The sequence below is a fragment of the Mesoplodon bidens genome (assembly GCF_964165515.1).
Source record: "Mesoplodon bidens genome assembly, chromosome: 3".
Lineage (NCBI taxonomy): Eukaryota > Metazoa > Chordata > Mammalia > Artiodactyla > Ziphiidae > Mesoplodon > Mesoplodon bidens.
In genome coordinates, this window is record NC_138178.1 from 3,076,806 (window position 1) to 3,099,975 (window position 23,170).

The following is a 23,170-nucleotide window of genomic DNA, read 5'->3' on the forward strand; positions in this document are numbered from 1 at the left end:
GCCGGCGCTCGGGCCCCGCGGCTCGGCCGGGCGGGCGGCGGCGGGACGCGGCGGCCGCGGGCTGCGTGTCGTCCGTGCGCGCGTGTGCGCGGGCGGCGCGGAGCGCGCGGCGGGCGGACGGGCCGGGCCGGGCCGGCGGCGGTAAAGTTGGGACCGGCCGGCGAGGCGCGCTCGGCGCGGGACGGGGCTTCGCGGCGCGGGGCGCGGGTGCCTCAGCGCCCTTCCTCTCCCGCGCCCGCGGCCGCCGCCGCGCCCCGAGCGTGGTCCGCGTCCCGCGGGGAGCCGGCGGGGGCGCGGGCGGGCGGGGCGGGCGCAGAGCTGCGGCCGCGGGAGCCGCGGGGGGCGGCGGGTTTGCGGAGTTGTTACCTGGTCTCGGGACCGGGAAGCACCGCAGACAGGTCCCCGCCCGGGAGGACGCCTCCTCCGCGCCGGGATGGGGTGCCGAGCGTGCGCCTGCCTTGTGCTCTTTCGGTTTGGGGAAGTTGTTACCTGGGCCGGACGCGCGGGGCGTGAAACCGGCGAACGGAGCTTGGACGGCACTCCGGGTCTCGGGTGGAAGGAGGGTGGGGGAGGGGCGCCCGGACCGACGGACGCGGGGCGCCGCTGCCTGCGCTGCGGGCCGCGGTGTTTACTGATGAGTGCCGTTGCGCCGGGGACGCACACCCGCCCTGCCTGGCGTGAGAGTTTAGAAAAATAACAATAATGACGAGAGAGCGAGCGCGAGCCCCGAACATGTGGTGGTGGTTTGCACAGTCGCCTTTTGCAGTTGGGAGAGACGGTGTAAGTTGACTGCATGTCTGCTTATCTCGGGCGCCGCTGTGCCCGCCCGCCCGCCCACCGCTCGGCAGCGAACGTCTGCTGGTGGGTATTGTCTGGACAGTTCCTGCGGCGACAGGGCCGAGGCTGGAGCGCAGCCCCCGCCCGCCCGGTACCTGTTTGGAGAATAATGGGCGGCAACGGCCCTGCCGCCGGCTGAGGCCGAGTCTATATAAGGAATTGCACGGACCTAGCGGACCGAGGGGCTCGTGTGGGTTCCTGCGTTATTTTTAAAACGAGTTTCTGAGAGTCGGGAAATAAAGGCGCCTGAAATGGGATCGCCGTGTCCGCCAGAAAATGAGGAAATGCGGGTTTAAGTCAGAACTCCCCGGCGCTCGCCCCACCCCCACGCCTGGGCCCCCTTTCTCCCTCCCCTCTGGGATGCGAAACGCGAGGTTTTGTAACCTTTCCTGGCAATTTCAGATTTTGTGTGGGATTTCCTGTCTCGAAGCAGATACGAAGGTTTTAGGCGGTTTCAAGATGTTTCCTTCCAATCGTAAACGTAATTTTAATATATTCGAGTCGACATTAGAATCACCGCTTTCATGAACGGTGTTAGTTATCCAAATACACATTTGTATTTTAAAGACCTCCGTTAGTTATGATCGATAACTAATATTGGGCGTCCTCATTGTGGAGAGATGACTTGTTACGGCCGCAGCGGAGCACAGGCTATTGCAATTTTAATTTCCTGTTTTAGCGTCAAATAGTGTGTGTGCTATATCGAGCTGTTGCTGCTGTGGCTTTATGAAAGGTAAGTTGGTTTGGAAAGGGCTGTTCGCGTTTTACCTTATTTAAAATGTTCGTCGCCAGAGAAAGGGGCTTTTCTTGTTGCTGACGACATGTGTGTGACATGTGAGTCTGAACCACCCAGCGTCTGTGCAGCTGCTGTAAACATGTTTACCTGAGCAGGAAAGGATGGATTTTCCTCCTAAAGATCCTGTGATACGAATATTACGCCCATAAGGCATATCAACAGCTGACTTAGGGGAAAAAAGCGATCCCGAAAGGTACTTGAAATCAGCAGGAAAGAGAGCTGCTGGACGGCTGCAGCAAATGGCAACTTGCGCAGGTAGAAAAAGATGGTGTTTAGTTTTCCCCTGCGCGTGTCAGCCCCTCCAGTCTGCTGCTTTCATTCTCAAGGGAGCGATTTATTTACCGCGCTTGCTGTCAGTGTTTTTCCTTTGTGTTTACTATTAGAGAAACAGATTTGGGGCTGTTTAGCACAAAATGTCTCGTCTGCAGTGTGCATCACTCTCAGAAAACAAAAGGTGTTTCAGATAGCACTGTGCTACTACAGGTATCTTCCATTTTCATCAGTGTTGGCTCTGTCCTTGTATTTCTTTTTGTTCTCAGATGCATTTCATCCATTGCTGATTATTACAGCCACGCTATTTGATTAAGCCTCATGATTTGCAAATTAAAAATGAAGTTGTATGCCATTGTGTTGTGAAACCTCAGGATAGGTGCTGGTTAAGATTTCTTAGCAACGCAGTCATATTTAAGTTGCAGTTGTTTATTGGAGAGAATCGCTTGGAAAATGTTAACTCTTAAATCTTTTTAATGAAGGAATAAATGATGTATACAGTGGGAGGTGGTCATAGAGATACTTTATGCTGTAATTTATATGTAAATAATTTTTTGTTCATTTTAAAATAAGGCATGCAGATTTTTTGCTAAGCCTTCAGTAAAACATTTTAATTTCCTTTCTGGAATATATCTGCAGAGTAGGATATTAATGGGAGCATCAAGTAATGTAACTTGACAGGGGTAAAACAGTTGAGCAAGGCTTGGCCAAAGCCTGAAACCTTATGTAGTAACTCTATGGTGATGATGTTAGTGGCTTAAATTGATTTTTTTTTTTTACCGTTTATAATGTAATGCTTTGTTTGCTGTATTTTAAAAATCTGCCTTCTCATTTTGCACTTCTCCTGTTTGTGGTTATTTATTTATTTATTTATCTACTTGAGAAATGTACTCTAGCTGCTAATGACCACATACTGATGAATTCACTCTAGATGGACTGGCAGGTACATATCTTCTGTCATTTGCATTTCTACTTGCTGTCTTTGGAAACCACCAGTAGAGGATGCTAACAAAAATGATTATTGGTGTAGTATACCATAAACCTATCTATCTCCTATTGATTTGGGACCTCTGCTTTGATAGGGACCTTCAGTATAATTCCGGGTCTTACCCTTATTTAAAACTAGCCCTGGGTGAATTAGGCATAAGCATTTTCTAGTCTGCTAGGACTGGAAAGAAGTAGGATTGTTCTAGCTTGAACAGTTGTATAAATTTGGTCTTTTTAAATCTTGCAACTGAGATTGCTGTCAATTTAGTCTTGCTTTAGACCAGTTGTATTACTGCTTTTTTAAAGAAAGTTTTGTTTTATGTTGTTAGGTTTAGAGAAGAATATGTAATGATTGGTCCATATTTATTTTGCATTCTTACTGTATATTTTTTTCATACTATATTTTTAAATCTCCTTTTTCATTCATGGTAAGATCCCTGGAAATACATTAAATACAATGTAAATGGTTGGATATGGTAAGAAAATTTGAAATTGACTGATCGGTGATATTGTGTAATTATTTTTTCATAACTTACATAGACTTAAAACTATACATGGGTTGGCAGACAACTACTGAAGAAGGTATTTACCAGCGGTCACTCAGATGTTAGTGATTTTTATCTTTTCCTTCCGCTTCTGATTAAGATTCAGACTCAGGTAGTGTATAAATTTTTAATTTACCAATTGTAAATTAAGGAATGTAAATTTGTTTTGAAGTTTTAAATGCATTTAAGAGTCTCTGTAGTTTACTAATTATTGTATGCTTGTATTCAAAGAATTCTTTTCAACAAATATAAATTGGTATTGTAACTTATATTCCATGAGATTTAATGTATTTAGTTATGTCTTTTTGGTCTGTGTCTATATAATTATGTTAATGTTACTGTAAACTTTTAGAAGCCTTTCATTAGGTCACATGTTAGAAGTATTTACTTCCCTAATTTTTTTTTAGGTATTTTTACCTAAATATTTTTTAATGGTATTTCTGTAAATGCACCAACACCAGTACCATAATGCAACAGTAACACTCTTTATCTTGAAATAAGTAGGAATTATGTGAATTATCAGGTAAGCCTGTGTGAATTTCTCATTTTAGGGTGTCATAGTTCTTCGAGAGAGAGAGAGAGAGAGAGTGTGTGTGTGTGTGTGTGTGTGTAAATATAATTTTACATTTCCTGACACAGTTCTTGAGTGTGGTTTTCTAATTCCTAGAGCTCAGTAGTGAATAGGTTTGGTTACTATCAACTTATTTCTTTATGAACTGAGGAACTTTACCACAAAGCCATGACATATACAGTTGTAGCATGGAGCAAAACTTAAACTATCTTATAAATTGAAAGTACCAATCACTTGTTAAAATGACCCTAGTATAAGAGCATATGAAATATTTGGTTAGTACTTTTTTTTCTTTCTTATATCCAGTGTTTTTGAAATGCCATACCCTATGTTTGCAATTTCAGTAACTTTGAAGCATGTGGTGAGAAAGTTATATCAAGTTGGGAATGATACATTTAAAATAACAACTTAATTGTTTCTCATACTTGTGTTTTTTTCCCTCCTTTTTTGCTTTCCCCTGTATAAATCACTTGTAAGCATGTGATTAGAGCCAGATGTAAACACAGATGCAATATCATGTGGAATTATATTGTTAGCTACTCTTAACTACCTGTAGTGAATTGCAATGGAGGAGAAGAAAAGTCATGCAGATGTTGGAAGAAGATACGCATTGGTGTGCGGAAGTGCAATGAGAGGTTAGAGGACTTGGTGAAATGGTAGAAATAGTATTTAGGACTGAAAAAGGTTTCTTAATCCTTGCAGTATGATCAGTAATTTATGGGGAAATGTATGTTCATCTCTAAAAGAGCTATGAGCTAAATAAAACAAATAAAAGTTCATTGTTGAAAGAAAAGTAAAATATTTTAAGTTAGAAAGATACCCTGATTAGGAAATATAATAAAATGTATCTTTTAAAATACTTTTTAAAAGGCTGTATGTTGTGCCTATAACTAGCTAAGTGATCATTAAACTAGTTATATTAAAAGTAGACAATAAATGGATATACACATAGTAGGAAAAGTTCTGTAGCAACCCTGGTTAAAATTAAATGTGATCTGTTATACAAGCATTGCTATAGGAAATAATCTTTCCTTTGGTTGGGACAGTGGCTTTTTTTCTAAGTTTTTCCAGCTTTATTGAGATGTAATAGGTGTACAACATTGTGTAAGTTTAAGGTGTACAGTGTGATGATTTGATACATGTATAGATTGCACGTTTGCCATGATAAGGTTAGTTAACACACCCTTCACCTCACGTAATTACACTCTGTTGTCGCCATGGTGAGAACATTAAAACTACTCTCATAGCAGCTTTCACGTACAGCATACAGTTCTGTTAACTAGTGTCCTCATGCTGTGTGTGCATCAGTTCCCCGGAGTTTATTCGTGTTATAATTGAAAGTTTGTACCCTTTGACAGACATCTCTATGGGACAGCGTTTGAAGAATTGTATCTGCAAAGGAAGCATTCTTAGGACATCGATTTTACCAAATACAGTTTTTCAGTATGCTGTGCACGTGATGGGGTGGGTTATACTGCTTGTTAACCTGAAACGGAGTTTCTTGGAAGTATGGCAACATACTTAAATAGCGCGGTGCTCTCTAATGAGTAAAGTTTGCCTGTGGATTGTGTTCAGAGAAAAAAATTTAATGTTTACAACTCACTTCATTAATTTTGTTAAAACGTATTTTGGAGTATATCATTTAGGTGTAGATAAACCCAAAGATTCCAGAAGGAACAGCCAAAAAAGCGGAATTCAAGTCCATGCTTGCGTTACAGCTATGAAACGTTTTATTAGATTCTTATTTTTCATTCTCTAAGAAGTTGTTTTCCTCTTGTTTATTTCGTCAAACATTTCCTTGTTATTTAATACAGGTGCTCTGGAGACATAGGGAATGCAGTTAATTGTCCATGTACACATTTTTCTTCTACAGTCAACTCTGTGTATTCCTGGGACTTGATGTGCAGGGTTTGGGGTCTGCACTGTAGCTGTTGGTGGAAGACCTCATAGCAGGGCAGCGTGGAGGACCTTCATCCTCGCTTTTGCTGAAACAACTGCATCTGTGCTGGAATTATTAGGAACAGATGTTTCGTGACCTCTTAATTCCCACTCCCCTTCCCCCTCCCCTTCCCCATCCATATTTAAACTTCAATGTGAATGAAGATAAATATGGGAATGATGTCAGTTTCTCATGTTTATTATTGTATTCTAAAAATATTGCAAGACATCTCTTTTCTCTTTTAAAATGTTCCAGTTTCAAAATTTTAGGTATATTCTAATTCCAGCTTTTTAAAGATATTTTAAATATTGTGATATCAATTTTCTTTTTATAAAATGTGACACCACTATTTTTTAGATACCTCAGTTACTATTTATGGCCACCAAGCCACAATATAGTCTAATTTCCCTTATTTTTAATGTCTTCATATCCATTTAATCCACAGATCTAATTGAATGCTTGGTTTTTTATTAAATGCTCAGGGTGACCAGTTTGTTGATTAAAAAATTCATCATTCTCTTGGAATCTTACATTTTTAATATGGAAGGGACTTTTAGGGAATCATCATTTTTAATCTGAAAATTGATACAGATAATCTGAAATTTAGGGCCTTCAAGTAGAAACTCCATACGAGACTATAATGTGTGTTTTGAGAAGGGGCAGCGGTGATGCGTGGAGTAGTGGGTAGTAAAATCCTTAACGGAATAGAGTGTCTGAACCTGGGCTCAAGTTAACGTCACTCTGACTTAGGTACTTGCCAAGGCTCTCTGAACATCACTGTATCTCTAATGTTTTCTCCTTTCTGCCCTAAAAAACTAAGTTGCTATTCATTCCTATTGCTACATCACTCTTCTAAATCTCTTTTGATACTCTTGTTTTTTATTTATTTATTTTTTGGTTGCTGGGGAGGGAATAGTTGGAGCAGAGAGAAAATAATTTCATATGAATAAAAATTAAGAAAATAAAAATTAAAAAAAGAAAAAGAAAATAAAAATTGTGGAGCTGGAGGGATTCGGGACAATCATCCGAATCCATTTTTTTCAGATAAGCAAACAGATTCAAAGAGCTAAAAGGACTTTGCCAAGTTCCTATTACTAGTTTGCTTGGACCAGGTTATAGCTTCTCAGGCTAGTAGCTTGGTATTCCGTTATTAGACCGTTTTATCTATGATGATAACAAGGAAGAACTAGAAGCTGCGAATTTTCAAATTTGTCATAGTAAAAACCAAATGTATTGTGTAGAATACTCAATCATCTCATAAAAATGGATTTCTAATCTATTCCCATAAATCCATCAAATTTAACAGTTGATGTGCCGATATCACTTAGAACATTTCAGGTGCAGAGAGTTGGTCTGGTCTGCTTAGAGGCATATACTCCCATTATTTGGATTGTAATTTTCCCTCTTCATTCCCTACCTCAACTCCCATTCACCATGTCCTTCCCAACCCTCACTTCCACCCAATCTAGTGTGTTTTATATATGTCCTTGGCTATGTCTCTGTCCTTGTAAAATTATCTAGTTCTTTGTGTGTTTTGCATCTGTATACCTGATATTTTGCTGTATATTTTACTTTCGCCACCCCGTGTTGTTCGAGATCTGTTCATGTTCCTGTAAGTACATCTAGTTCATTGCTTCCAGCTGTGCAGTATTTCATGGTTTGTGTCAGCACTTATCAATTACTCATCAGTTCCCCTAATGATGGATGCCTAGGTTGACTCCAACTCTTGGGTACAAATAATTCTGTAAAAACATCTTTTTACATGTTGCTAGTGGCTGTGGAAGAGTTTCTCTGGGAACATACATCCAGGCATAGTATTGCTGAGTTACAGGTTAGTCACATATTTAATATCACTAAATTCTGCCAGATTATTTCTAAAATGGCTACACCAATTTTTACCTTCACCAGTGTTACATAAAAATTCCTATATTCTCACATTTTTGTCAGCTTTTAGTATTGTACAACATCTGCATTTGGCTAGTTTGATAGTTATTAAATAGAATATTGTAGTTGCTTTAATATGTATTTTCTTGTTTACTGGCGAGGTTGGTTATTTCTTCATATCCTTGCTAGCCATTTGAGTTTCCCTTTCCATGTCTGGCTTATTCATACTCTTTGCCCTTCTTTTTCGTTTGGTTTCTACTTGTTGATTTCCTAGAATTCCTTGTGTATTTGAGATAGTAATCCCAGTCACCTGTTGACTTTGACTATGGTATGGAAATCCCTAATTTTAATATATTTACATCTGTCAAATTTTTGACTTTGTGGGTAGTAGGAAAGTCCTTCCTAATCCATGAATTGCAAAGATATTTTCTTCTAATAGTTTTGTAGTTTTACCTTTCATATTTAGGTCTCTGGTGAATCTGGAGTTCACTTTTTTTTTTTTTTTTTTTTTTGCGGTAGGCGGGCCTCTCACTGCTGTGGCCTCTCCCCCTGCAGAGCACAGGCTCCGGACGCGCAGGCTCAGCAGCCATGGCTCACGGGCCCAGCCGCTCTGCGGCATGTGGGATCTTCCCAGACCGGGGCACGAACCCGTGTCCCCTGCATCGGCAGGCGGACTCTCAACCACTGCGCCACCAGGGAAGCCCTGGAGTTCACTTTTTGAATGTAGTGTTTCTTTCTGAAGGGGAGCAAACGTAGTGGTTAAGGGTTTGGGTTGATCCTATAATTTACTAGATGAGTCACCTTGGCCAAGTTACTTAGTCTCCATATGCTTGAATTCTCCCATATGTAAAATGGGGGTGGTAACCTTAGAGTTTATGAAGCACTGCACTTAGCACAGTTTTAAGCATTCAATAAATGTTTGTTTAAAGTTTTATTTATATTATTAGATTATGTTTGTTTTAAATGCATCTTGCATCAACTGATGCTTAATTCCTTATTCTCTTGTCCACAATTAACTTTAACTGACATAACTGCCATTTAAAAGGATGTTGTTATAAAATTTATTCATTGCTTCTATAGCTTTGACCTTAAACATTGCTTAGTTATTCTGGCCTTAAGAACAAGGCTGTCCGTTAAATCAGTAATAGAATAGTAATATACACTGAAGCTTCATCTTATAGCTATTAGTATATGGTTTTTAGCTTGAGGAAGGCGGCCTTGAACTCTTTTTTAAAGAGCATTATATTGAGAGAGACCTCACCATATTACTTTATGTATAATATTGACCTGAACTTCAAGGATAATGTCCCAGTATTCTATTGCATAAAACAAAGAACCTTGAGCTGGGGAGAGTAGATAGGGAGGGTTAGAGGGAGGCTCAAGAGGGAGGGGATAAGGAGATATATGTATATGCATAGCTGATTCACTTTGTTTACAGCAGAAACTAAGACAACATTGTAAAGCAATTATACTCCAAAAAAGATGAAAAAAAAATTGAGTAGCTTAATGAATGTGGCATCCACAACTTTTCATGGTTTCATTCATTTAGTTTGGAATATATTGAAGAAGACAGTTGTATGTCTTCCTAAAACATAGTATGTTCTTGTGCTTATGGATCAAGGCAATCCTAAGACAAAAGTTAAAATGCTACCCTGTTTTGTGTGTGTGTTAATAAACTTTATTGAGGTATAATTTGCATTCTACATGAATGCAAATAAGATGAAGCTTCATCTTATAGCTCTTAGTATATGTTTTTTAGTTTGAGGAAGGCTGTATGTATACACTAGTATGCATGTAACATTTTGGTGAGTGTTGACATACCTGTGGCTACCAGTGTAACCACCACCACAGTCAAGATACAGAACATTTCCTGCTTGTACCTCATCTCAGTCAATCCTCCCTGCCTATGCCCAAGCAACCACTGATCTGGTTTTGATCCCTAAAGGTGAGATTTACCATTTTAGGGTTTCATATAAACAGAATCATACAGTATGTGCCATCTGTGTTCTTTTGCTCAGCATAACGTTTTCATCATGTTATTGCATGTATCAGTAGTTCATTCTTTCTGCGTTGCTGAGTAGTCCTCCATTGTGTGATGGAATTAGTTTCTCTCTTCATCTACAATGGGCTTCCTACAGGCAGACCTTGGAGTTTGGTACCAGACCACCACAATAAAATGAATATCACAATAAAGTGTGTCACATGAATTTTTTGGTTTCCCAGTGCATATAAAATGTTTACACTGTCCTGTACTCTGTTAAGTGTGCAATAGCATTGTCTTAAAAAACAGTGCGCATACCTTAATTAAAATACTTAGTTGCTGAAACGTGCTATCATCTGATAACAGAAGGTTGCTCCAAACCTTCAATTTGTTAAACAAACAAACAAACAAAAAAGCAGTGTCTGCGAAGTGCTGTAAAGTGAAGTGCCATAAAACAAGGTATGCCTGCATTTGAGTTGTTTCTGATACTTTGCTGTAGAATAAAGCAGATATGAGTGTTCACATCCAATTCTTCTTGCAAATATATGCTTACATTTCTTTTGGGTAGAATTGTTGGCTCATGTAGTAAGTGTTCGTTTAACTTTGCAAGAAACTGCCAAACTAGTTTCTGAAGTGCTTGTAACATTTCACCTTTTACAGTGTATGAAAGTTCTAGTTGCTCCAATCCTTACAAACGTTTGTCCACGTTTTAAATTAGGCTATTCCATGGATGAAGAAGATGTGGCACATATATACAATGGAATATTACTCAGCCATAAAAAGAAACGAAATTGAGTTATCTGCAGTGAGGGGGATGGACCTAGAGTCTGTCCTACAGAGTGATGTAAGCCAGAAAGAGAAAAACAAATACCGTATGCTAATACATATATATGGAATCTAAAAGAAAAATGGTACTGATGAACCTAGGGGCAGGACAGGAGTAACTACGCAGATGTTAGAGAGTGGACTTAAGGACGTGGGGAGGGGGAGGGCTAAGCTGGGACGAAGTGAGAGAGTGGCATGGACATATGTACACCACCAAATGTAAAATAGATAGCTAGTGGGAAGCAGCCACATAGCACAGGGAGATCAGCTCGGTGCTTTGTGACCACCTAGAGGGGTGGGATAAGGGAAGGTGAGAAGGAGGCTCAAGAGGGAGGGGATATGGGGATATATGTATGCATATAGCTGATTCACTTTGTTATGCAGCAGAAACTAACACACCATTGTAAAGCAATTATACTCCAATAAAGATGTTAAAAAAATAAATTAGGCTATTCCAGTAGGTGTGTAGTAGTATCCTTTTGGTTTTAATTTGGATTTCACTGATAACTAATGATGTTGGAGTATCTTTTAATGTACTTAACGGCCATTTCTGTATTTACTTTTGTGAAATACACGTTCTAATTGTTTATCTACTTTTTAATTGGGTTGCTTTTTATTGAGTTGCAAGAGTTCTTTTTATATTTCGGATCCAAGTTCTTTGTTGAATATAGATATTTAAAATATTTTCTCCCTTTCTGTGGCTTGTACCACATTTGATGAAGTCCAATTTATAATTTTATTCTTTTAGGCTTTGTGCTTTTTGTATTCTAGGAAATCTTTGCCCAGTTGAGGAAGATTTGCTGCTATGTTTTGCTTTGTTTAAGTTTATAGCTTTAACATTTAGGTCTGTGATCCATTTCAGGTTAATTTTTGTCTCTACCTTGTTTTGATCTTCATCTGCAACCCTGCCTGAGATAGCCTTGAGTAGTTTGCAAGAGACAAAAACTTGATCTTACTCATGAAAATTCAGTATGAGAATTTCTGTTTGAGGTTTTTAAGAATATTTTTCAGAACCCGACTAAGAACCAAAGCTCTTGATTGTAGAGGAACACAAATCCTGCTTTCCTGGTTTTATACGTTTTTAAACTGAGTGCAGTTTCATTGTGTCTAGTCAGCGTTTTCAAGTTTTCTATGTCCTGAACACACTTTGACTTCATGGAGACGTTCAAGGCTAAAGTTGCCGGGAAAGATGCTTGAGAGAGTAGCCAGACTTGGGCTGAGTGTGGATGTTCTCTTGATGGTCTCTTACTCCTGTGTGGTGTCACTGAGCTTAGCCCTTCACACTAGCCAGTTACTTCTCCTTCCTTTGGTCTGTCATGCAGGCTGCTGCCAAAATTATCTCTGTGGAAAAAGTCTGATTCAGTCATTACCCCAATTAAACCCCTTCCTTGGATCTTTATTAACTTACAGGACAAAACCAAGATCCTTCGCATGAGATCCCAGGCCCTGGTTTATGGTCCTGCCCTGCTGTTTCTTTCCTCTCTCTGGTGGCCCCTCCGACCTACAGATTTCCGGATTTTTCTCCATGTCTTTGGAGGTACTTTTGTTCCCTCTACCTGATACACACTTTTTTCCCCACTACCCCATATGTTTTGGTATGTTTTGAAAGGTGGACAGGAGTTCATCTCAGGTATTTCTTTGTCTGAAATGCTTTCCGTGATCCCTTTCCCATTTGTCAGAGAAAGTTAATTCTCTTCTGTTACATTGGTGGATCCATCTTTTTTTTTTTTTTTTTTGTACGAGGGCCTCTCACTGTTGTGGCCTCTCCCGTCGCGGAGCACAGGCTCCGGACGCACAGGCTCAGCGGCCATGTCTCACAGGCCTAGCCGCTCCGCGGCATGTGGGGTCTTCCCAGACCGGGGCACGAACCCGTGTCCCCTGCATTGGCAGGCAGACTCAACCACTGCGCCACCAGGGAAGCCCAGATCCATCTTTTATACTTGTATTATTGTGCTTTATTGCTGTGTTATGGTGTGTTTCTGTGTCATCCTCCCAACCTAACCCTGGTTTCCTTTAGGATGGAGACTGTCTTCCTCACCCTGGCATGCCAGGGGGTAGTCGAGTGGTAGTAATGACGTGGCAGGTACAGCACCTACCGCATTTACACTGCTCTCCGCGTGCCAGGTGCTGTTCTGAGTGCTTTATATTTGACTAGCTCATTTGATTCTCACAGTGATCCTGTTACGGTTTTTAGACCCTTTTTGTAGGTGAGCAAACAGGCAAAGAGATTAAGTGATATACCCAAGTTCACACAGCTGGTAAGCAGTAGAAGCAGGATTTGAATCCATTTAGCGTCTACACTCCTAGCCACCGCCCTTCCTTGCCTCTCAGTGAACCGGCACATGGTGGGCATGGAGGGCATGCTCCCCTCTGCCCCAAGGGTAACTTGAAAGACTATTTTAAAATTTTATATATTTTATAATATTTAAAAGTGTATACATCTGAGTTGGTTAATATTATTTTTATTCAATTGAGAGCTTTTTTCAGTTCATTCTTTTTGGACTAGTGATTTTTTATTTAAGTTAAAATCTTGCTTCCTATAAGTTTTTTCCCATGAAAGGTAACTTATACACCAAATAAGGCTACTTTCCTTTTACCATGGCATAAATGCTTGATCTTGTTGATTTTTAGCTACATACTTTACCTCTTATATTGTTTAAGGAAAAAAATGTTTAGTTACTTTGAAGTTGATTACAGATATATTTACTTACTTACTATTTATCTTTTTCATGTCCTAAAAAGTTTTTATGTCACTGGACTAACTCCTATGTGATTCTTATTTTTAAGGTAGTATTTTTCTATCTAACTTTTCTATTTATTTTTATCACCTATCCCTATTCCTTGAAAATTCTTTATAACTAACTTGTATCTTATTTTTGTTTGTAAAGCTCTCACTTTTTTATACTCCATTTAGCTCTTTGTCTGGCCTGAACATTATAGATATTAATGCATAATTCCTTCTGATCTGGTATCCTTAGGTGCACTTATAGAAAGAACATTGAACTAGAAGATAGAAGTCTTAGATTCTAATATTAAATCTGCCATTAATTGGCCTATGAAATTAGGAAAATAATTCAATTTATTTGGGCCCAAGTGTGTTCATCTGTAGAATGAACATGATGGATTACTGTGTGCAAGGCAGTGACACTCTTAGGCAGAAAGATACAGTATGTTGCCCTGAAGAGCTTCCATTAAGAATTTAGAGCTTCCTTAAGAATTTAGTTTGGTAACTGATGTGATATTCTGTCCCCCACACATGGAGGGGATGGCCACATCTTAAAGGATGTGTGTCAGTTGTCTTAGTAAAGATGTGGAAAATAATATTCCAGACAGGGTATTGTATGTGCAAAAGCATCTCCCTCCCCCTCCCTCCCCCCCTCACACACACACACACACACACACACACATTGTGGGACCTGCAAGTCATGTTTGGGCAAACTCTGTAGGGTGAGTGGAGGAATGGCTAGAGATGAGGCTAGAGAATTAGATGGGAAGCAAATGAAGAAAAGAAAGCTTTATATTGCCATGATCGTTTTTTATCTTGGAAGTGGTGGGGAATTGCCAAAGGTCTTGAAGCAGAGAGTGACAACGATTATATACTTCATCATCTTTATGTATTAAATGTTAAATGATTAAAAATTCAAGAAGATACACGCTTGCTTTACTAAAAGTGGGAAAAGTGTAAAAGTAAACACTGATATTTCCTGTGTTCCCGCGTTTTTGCTTGTATACTATAATGCTAAGAGAGTCACATAGTAATTGCTCTGATGGTGTGGCCACCATCATGACTGTCACCACTGCTGCTTCGTCATCTATGAATAAAAGGCTTACTTCACTAGAAGCAGAAGTGGCCTTGGTTGGAGGTGATTGCTAAAATCTGTGCACCAAGTTGGCTACTTTTGAGCTCTGCACTATTTTGAGGAATTTTGTATCTTTATTTTTTTCCTCTTTTCAAATCAATAAATCACAACCCATGCAAATGTGTTGTGGACTTACAGTCCTATGGAATAAGATGGTTTTACTGCCATTAACTATGGTTCTCCAAAGATGTAAAATCCTCTGCATTTATTATTATGAGACAATTTTCTAGATCATTTCTGGCACTTCTTAATGGTCTGTATAGAGCTCTATCTCATGAACCTGTTATATGTACTTTGTCAGTGGTTCTCTACCATAGATATTTAATAAAATAAGGTAGATGATGCTTGCCATTCTTCTGGCTGGCATGATCCAGTACCTGCTTGTCTATGTTAGACGAGGCTGATAAGTGAGCTGGCTCTTTTACTGTCTACATGGAAATAACTAGGCATCTACAAAACTTCCATATTCCAAGTAAAATAACACTTTGTTTACCTGAATATTTCTGATTCAAAATAGCTGTAGGACTGGTATGTGTTTTTCTTATTAAACAAACAAAAAAAAATCAAGCTTCTTTGGGAAATTACACTGTCTGCTACAGGATAAATGAAAACTAGTGCCTTTCTCTAGACCTAGTGCTGAGAAAGCACACTTTTATCATGTTTCAGCCACTAAGGTACTAATTCTTATGTAAAAAATATCATCTTATTTATGTATGTTTTCTAAATAATTCACATTGGACCTAATTTTATGTTAATTAAGGGACTTTTGTGCTCTATATGTTATAAACTGTATTTTTAAATCAAAACTTAGAAAACTTAACTAACCTCATCTTACTAGTATTCATTTGTACCTTTTGTACCTTATTTATATGTTTAACTTAACCATGTGTGACACGAGTAAAACTTAATTGTTATAAAATGCTTTGTCATTTTAGCTCTTACCATGTCAAGCTGGTGTTTTGAGTGAGGCGCATCCTCCTCCTTTTTATCCATAGTAGACGAGTGAAGTTTTACTGTACTAACTTCAAAAATGGTTTGTGGCAGGAAGGCAGACTTTGGCAGTCTGTTCTTTGGAAGTACCTTAGTCATGTGGGGAGGGAAGCAACATGTTCGCTGTTTTCAGGGTTCAGGGCCACACCAACTCCCACCTGTTCATGGTCACCTGAGTTGTGAGAGCCTGGGGTTGCCACCTGTCCGTCGTGTATTGGGTTGCGGCAGCAGTCAGTTCTCAGTCGCGGTCATACGTCCACCGTTACGTTCTCTGAGTTTCTGATCACCGTAGTCTCACAGGTAAGGAAGGTGGTTGCAGATGGAAGGTTTGAGATGTAAGGATAGAAAACCCAGGAAATGATAAATAAGGGTAGGTTTAGACAAACACTGTAAAACTTGGGAGGAGGGTAAAATTACTGATAAGCTGTAGACCCTGGTAAGTTATGTATTCATGTTAAAATTTCTGAGATAAGGAATAAAAATCTAGAAATAGTATGTGTATCTTCCAAACTAGTAGAGGAGGGAAATAGAATGAGAAAAAATACTCAATTTTTTAAAAAAGACAAGGAAGAAGAAAAGAAACATAGAAAAGGGGATACACGTAGAAAGCACAAAATAAGGTAGTAGTAATAAATGCACATATATTAAAAATTAAATGCATATAAATTGGAAAAATGCTCCTGTTAACAGAAACTGATTGTCAGATTGGATAAAATAACAAAATCTAGTTATGTGCTCTTTATAAGAAACATACCTTTAAAAAGGATATAAAAACTTGAAAATAAAAAGGATAAAAATAAGACATGCCTGATAATACTTACTAAAGAAAGGTTGTGTTATGTGGCTATGTTAATATTGTGTAAAGTTGACTTTAGGAGAATAAAACTATCCTAGAGAGTGAGGGTCACCAAATAATGATAAAAAGATAAAAGAAACGGTAATTTAAAATTGCTGTGTACCTGATAATATGCTTTCAAAATATATTAAGCAAACAATAGATAGGACCACAGAAAAAACAGGCAAATCCATCAGCATTGTAAGTTATTAAAAACAGTCTCCCTTACTAAAGAGAGATTTAAATTGATTTTTAATAAATTTAAAATAATTTCTCTGCTTATTAGTGTTGGAATAAGCAGAGAAAAATCAACAAAAATGTAGAAGATTTTAATAATAGCATTTACAAGCACATGGGGAACATTTTAAAAAACTGATAATATTCTGGTCAAATACAGCCAGTTTTAACAGATTTCAGTATATTGGCATCACTGCATTCTCTGTTTACAATGCCATTAACTATAAGTACATAACAATATATATAACAATAACTATAACATAATTTCCTTGTATATTTGGGAATTCAGGTGTATTATTTACAAAATAACGCTTGGGCCAAAGAAAAACTCAAAAAGAACATTAGAAAATATTTATAATTTAACAGTATAAAATACTATATATCAGAAGTTGTGTGATATAGCTAAAGTGGTACTATATGGAAACTTGCAGACTTTAATGCTTATTTACAGGACTAAATGCTGAAAAATAATAACTGTGAATTCTTAAGAATTAGAAGAAGAATAAAAGAGTACTTCAATTAACATAAAAAGGAAATAAATGCAAGTTAATGTAATAGAAAACAAAAGTAAATCAGAGAGGAAAACAATGCAACTAAAAATAGATTATTTGAAAAGACTAACAGAATTGAAAACTGCTGGCAAGATTAGTCAAGGGAAGAGAGAAGTCACAAAGCAGTATACTTCTGGAGTGAAGAAGGGAGTGTGTTCCTATAGCTGTTTCGGGAATGGTCAGCTTTATGCTCCTGTAGTTGAAAGTTTAGATCAAATGGACAAATTCCTAGAAAAATATAGCTCATGTTGATTGGCTCAAGAAGGGATAGAAAATTGAATGGTCTTAAAACATAAAGGAAAAATACTCTCTCAAAAATACCAGCTCTACACAGTTTACTAGAAAATTCTACAAAATATCCAAGGGGTAATAGTAAGATACTCATTAAGAAAATGTGATCATCAGTAACAGCACTGGTATTGCCAGTCAGTGGAGACAGGATGGCTCTTTCAAAAATTGGGGTAGTTGGTTAATTAAGTGGAAGAAAGTTGAGTTGGAGCATCACCTCATAATATTTAGAGAAATCAATGGAGTTGGATTATACATCTAAATCTGTAGGTAAGATAAAGGCATAGTTAAAGTAAAACCATACCACTTTCTAAAGATAACAGAGTAGAGTATTTTAATGACTTTGAATAAATAAGGTAAAAATGCATAAGTAGAGCAAAAGGTGAGCAAACATGACTACATCAAAATTAACAATTTCTTTTCACTAATAGATATCTAAAGACAATACGGATTAGTATTCACAAATAAAGATCTGCCACACAGTGGAATAAAGACAACTCAACAGAAAACTGGGCAAAGGATTTAAATGTGTACTTCCTAAAAGAATGAAGTCATTTGGCCAATAAGCATGTTATAAGATATTCAACCTCATGAGTAATCAGGGAAGTGCATATTAAAACCATATTATTAACCAAATGCCGCAATGAGAAGGCATTTCATTTCTCCTAGATTCTCAAAGATTAAAAGCCAAATGATATTTCTGTTCATGTAAATATGGAGCGACTAGAACACTTGCTAGAAAAAATACCCACTAGAAAAAATTTGGTGATATTAAATAAGGGTGCAGACGCACATACATTATGATCCAGTGTCTCCATTCCTAAGTATGTCTTAGGGAAACCTCTCTACAGACATATCAGGTGATGTGTCTAGTTGTCCATACAGCACTGTTCATAACAGCAAAACAAACAAAAAAACCCCTCAAATCCACAGTAGGATGCAAAGTGGTATATTCATACATTGGAATGCTGTTCATTACTGAAAATGGATGAGTTATAGCTGTGCTCAACAACTCAGATCATCTGAGGAATGTACTGTTGGTACAAAACAAATCATAGAAGAAAATGCAGCATGGTTGCATTCATAAAATTCAAGAACATGCGAAGTGAAGTAATATACCGTTAAAGGATACCAGTATAGTACAACTCTAAAGGGAATGATAAATACGAAATTTTGGGATAAGTGAATAACATTACTTTGGGGGAGGACACAGGGTAAATATAAGAGGTAAGGGTGATTTTTTTTTTCCCAAACTGGATGGTGAATACTCATATGTATTATATTATTCTTTATACCTTAAACTTATTTTATGGAAATGTGTTTTAGTATTTCCCATTAATAATTACTTACAAAATTAGTCACTGATAATCAATATTTAATTGAAAATAGTAACTGGAAATGGAAAAATGAATCCTTTTGGGTATCTTGAGTTTTTACTATGATCTTTGTATCTAATAGAGCAGAATAGTTTCTAACGCTGGTTGTGAGGTACTCCAACATGTAGTCATTTATTTCAAGGGGTACAGATAACTTTAATTCTTTTACATTTTTCTAGGCATTGAATTTACATAGTTTTCTACTTTCATATGTTTTCCACTTATTGACTGCATTTTAAGAAGTTTGAGAAAGGCCTTGCCTTACCTTATATTTTTCTAACTTAAAACATGTATGATGTCTTTTATCCCTATGGTTGCATTTGTGGGTGCAAATTGCACTTGCATTCATAATATTACCGTTTTGTTTTATTTATTTATAAAACACTGAATAGTTTTATGTGTCAGGCAGTATTCTAAGCACTTAGAAAATATTAACTCATTTAATCTGTATTCAAATCCCGTGAGGAGGAGATTGTTATTCTCATTTTATAGGCAAGGACACAGAGACACAGAGGCTGTTTCCTAAGGTCACACAGCTAGTAGGTGGAGCCTGAAATCCGGGCAGCTTGGCTCCAGACCACTGAGCTACAAAAGATCATGTGAAGTAGATCTCTGAGGGGAACATGCCATCATTTTCACATTGTTTAACAAATAGGGTATGGTTGCTGAAGGTTGCCAGCATGTTATCAGACTATGAGACTATGTAATTTCCTTTCTTTTATCTAGAATGTGGAAAGTAACATGAGTAAATGATATATTTCCAGCCATTGCTTAAATCTACTCCTAAATGAAACTTGTGTCCATGTATTCATGACATGAGAAGAGTGGATGGGTCAGAGAACCCGGCAGTCTAACTGCAGGTCTGACCACATGCACAAATGGTGGTAATGACCTTTCTTTCTTTTTCTGAAGATGAGTTGATGGAGTCATAATCTAAAATAAGAAAGTTTAATGGTAGCATGTGTAAATTTGGGACAGCAATATTTGATTCAGGAATGTTGACATGATACTTTGGGGAAATTCTTATAATCAGGTAGAGTTAGACTCTGAATAGAGAGAATTGGGCAATTGTAAGTGATTTGTGAAGAAGCTAGTAGTAATATTTAGAAATAAGGCACCAGAGGTAAAGAGAGAAGAATCAGATCCTTTAGAGCGATAGTTCTTTACCCACTGAGGGTCACACCCTTTTGAGAATCTGATATTAGCTTATAGAAATTGCAATATAAATTCAAGGGTTTTATAACTCCACGTTCTTACTCTCTTCCCCTACCAAGTGCATCCTGCTTTGGGCACAAGATCTCTTTCTTTCAGATGTCAAAACACTTAGGGATACATTTTATGAATTTAACTTTTTCCTTTGGTACAGACTTGAAACCATTTGGAGGATAAACTATAGCAAAAGTCTGATTTTTTTAAAAAATTAGAGTAAAAATTCTGATTTTTGTTGAATGGAGCTGCAGCTAATCTTTAAGCCTTGTTCATAACATTTTAGTAATAGCACTTAACATTCAGAAGGGAAAAATAAATCACCTAACTTCTCATTTTCAGTTTTATATAATTTTACAATCTGGCACTTGATGACTTACTTGCTGTTCTTGATATGAGACTAGACAGTATAACGTAACCAACGTTTAATGATTGCCATCTGTGTTGTAGGCACTGTGCTAATTGCTAGGGATACAGTGATGGATAGAGCTGTGTTCCTGCAGTTAAGAGAACTCACGGTCAACAATGGATAGAGTCACAAAAACAGATATTTGTGATACAGTACAGTCACTATAATACAGAGAAATAGAAAGAATGGCCAAAGAAAGCATTACTGGAAGAGATGATGTCTGAACTGAATATTAAAGGATCAGAAAGAGAGAATTAGCATTTGTGCATGTGTCTGTGTGCGTATGAGAACGGAGGTGGGAGGGAGCGGGGAATGGGAGAAGAGGAGTGAAGGCGTGTTGGGAGAAGCAGCAGATGTGTTCTGGAAGTGCACGCGGGTGTGTGTGTTCTGGAAGTGCATGCGGGTGTGTGTGTTGGCAGGAGTATAAGTAAGGGACCGAGAGCGGGGAGAGCTATGGAACCAGATCACGGAAAGCTTTTTTATGCCATTTTTAGGAGCTTGAACTTCATCTCTCATTCTGTGCTTTGGGAAGCCATCAAAGAGTTTTAAGCAGGCGCTGATTTGATTGCAGCCAAGCTGAATGGGTTACTCTGGTAGCTGTCATGGATGGTAAATTTGAAGAGAAAAAGATTGGAGGCAGGGAGGCCAGGTAGTTGGCTTAATCAGAGCTGATGAGGACTTTAGGGCTGTGTTAACAGAAATGGGGATGAGGGAACAGATTTCAGACTCTGTACGTTTGTTGTTGGTTAATAGTAAATTCAGTAGGACTTGATGCTTGGAAATGGCAGGGCGGGTGGTGGGCAGGAGTAGATAAGTTTGACTCCAAAGTTTCTCGCCGGGTGCTCACGTGGATGGTGATGACACCAAACAGAGCGAATACATGATGAGTAAGGACCAGTTTCGAAGCTAAGGGAGCCAGTTTGGGGCATTTTGAGTTTGGGGTCTAACAAGGCAGTTGGCTTTTTGAATCTGACTCTGTGGGATGTGGCTGAGGATCCTGGGCTGGAAGAACCAGCGTGTCAGAGGCCGTTGAAATCATGAGCCCCTGCACGGAGCGCCTGTGCGCAGAGAACGTAGAAGAGGGCAGGAGATGGGCTCTTGGGGAATCTCGGTGTTTCAGAGTCAAGCAGCGAAAGAGGAGCCCCACAAAGGAGAGAAGGAGTCAACCGAGAGCAAATGAAGGAATCGCGAGCCCGCCTGAGGGTCCACCTGAGACTGGAAATGTGAGCCACATTTTTCATAGGACAGATCGATATCGTTGTGATGCCCTCTCTAGCCTAAACCAGTGACGGAGATCAGAATGTAGCATTAATCCAGGACTGAGCTCTCACCACTCTGGCACAGTGGAAAGCTGTGAGTTTGGGGAAACGATTGTGCTGGAGTTAGAGCAGTTGAGATGATCAGCTGTGGCAAATATCGCATGTTACGTGCTGTGCGTCATTCTTTATATGTATCAACTCATTTAATCCTCACAACAACCATCGTTGTCCCAGGAGAGTCTATAACGTCAGTTCCATGAGGACAGGAGTTGTATTCTCGGTGCCTGACCTGCAGAATGTGCTCAGATACTCGTTGAATAAATGAGTGAATACGAAGTACGTATTATGTTTCCCGTTTGACGGAGGTGGAAGCTGGGCAAGGAGAGATCCAGAAACTCATGCTCTTTAGTGACAGAGCTGGGAGGGAAGGAAGGGAGCCGAGACCCGGAGCTGGTAGAGAATGGAGGCGTTCTGGGACCACTCCAGGCGTCCTCCTGGAATGGAGGACGTGTGGTGGGGACCAATTCCTGAGAGAGAGAGGAGGGATGGTCAGGGAGTTGGGTGTTGCAGGTGCAGGTGGGTTGTTCTGGGTGGTGACCAAGAGGCAGGTCTTGGGGGCGGAGTGGAGTGGAGGATGTTCTTTGCAGACGTTTGGGTGGCAAGGAAGAGAGTGACCCAGTCCTCAGTAGGTGAGGCGCCCTTCTGTGCAGATGAGGGGCTGCAGAGGGTGGAGAGGTGAGTGCCATTTTCTTTCTTTGACTCCCAGCTTTTGGACGTAGGGGTGAGATCTGGTTTGCTGAAGAGACAGGGAGAGATTGGCTTCACTGCCTCCTGCTTGCGGACAGTCCTGTTGGAAAGCTGCAAAAGTACTCAGAATAAAAATACAAAAGTTGTAAATTTTGCCTCACATTCCAGCCATACTTAAGGTATGAATTCTAAATGTTGTGTTTCTCCCCTGCAAAAAAAACCCCTACCTTGCTTTTTATAGTAGTAGGGCAAATTTTTTTGTGTTTGTAGCATCAGGGATTTTTTTTTGGTAGCTGTTGAGTCCACATCCCAAGAATGGCAGGAACAAAACACACTTGCTCTTCTAATCCTCAGTCACTGCCCAGTGGATGGCCATTTGTTCCCAGTTCCCTGCTGGCCCTTTACCCTGTCCCTCCCCCAAGGCCCTTTTGAATGCTTCTGTTTCAAAAAGCTCTTGAGAGCTTTCTACGTTACATTGGTGGCACAGAAAAAAGCAAAATTTATTTTAGCACTGAATTATAGTTAACATTTTCAGTTGAACTTTTTCAGCATGTTTCAATAAACCTAAGCAATCAATTCTGGTTCATTTTAAAAAGATTATTCAACCTGATATTTCATCTGCTTTAAAAGGTTTTAATTTATTTTCATAGCATTGTTATTTCTGTCCTGAATATTTCCCTTTAGAAAAATACAAAAACCCAGTAATTTATTACAGGATTGTGTTAAACCTAAATTTTTGTTATTTATTACATAATTTAAATCATAGCTTTTGATGTA

General features: G+C 39.0%; 2 protein-coding genes across 4 annotated transcripts in view; one reads left to right on the forward strand and one right to left on the reverse strand.

Annotated features, from left to right (window-relative positions):
- ZNF438 (zinc finger protein 438) overlaps nucleotides 1-735 on the reverse strand; it is a 391,097-nt gene extending 390,362 nt beyond the window's left edge. Inside the window, exon 1 of one of the 2 annotated variants that reach the window (XM_081230082.1) lies at nucleotides 490-735. The gene's annotated coding sequence lies outside the window, so the exon portion shown is untranslated. Of the gene's footprint in view, nucleotides 1-366 lie in introns of both variants that reach the window. The other variant, XM_081230072.1, reaches the window with a different exon arrangement.
- Nucleotides 1-23,170, forward strand: part of ZEB1 (zinc finger E-box binding homeobox 1) — a 195,329-nt gene that overhangs the window by 612 nt on the left and 171,547 nt on the right. The gene's annotated exons all lie outside the window — the stretch shown is intronic.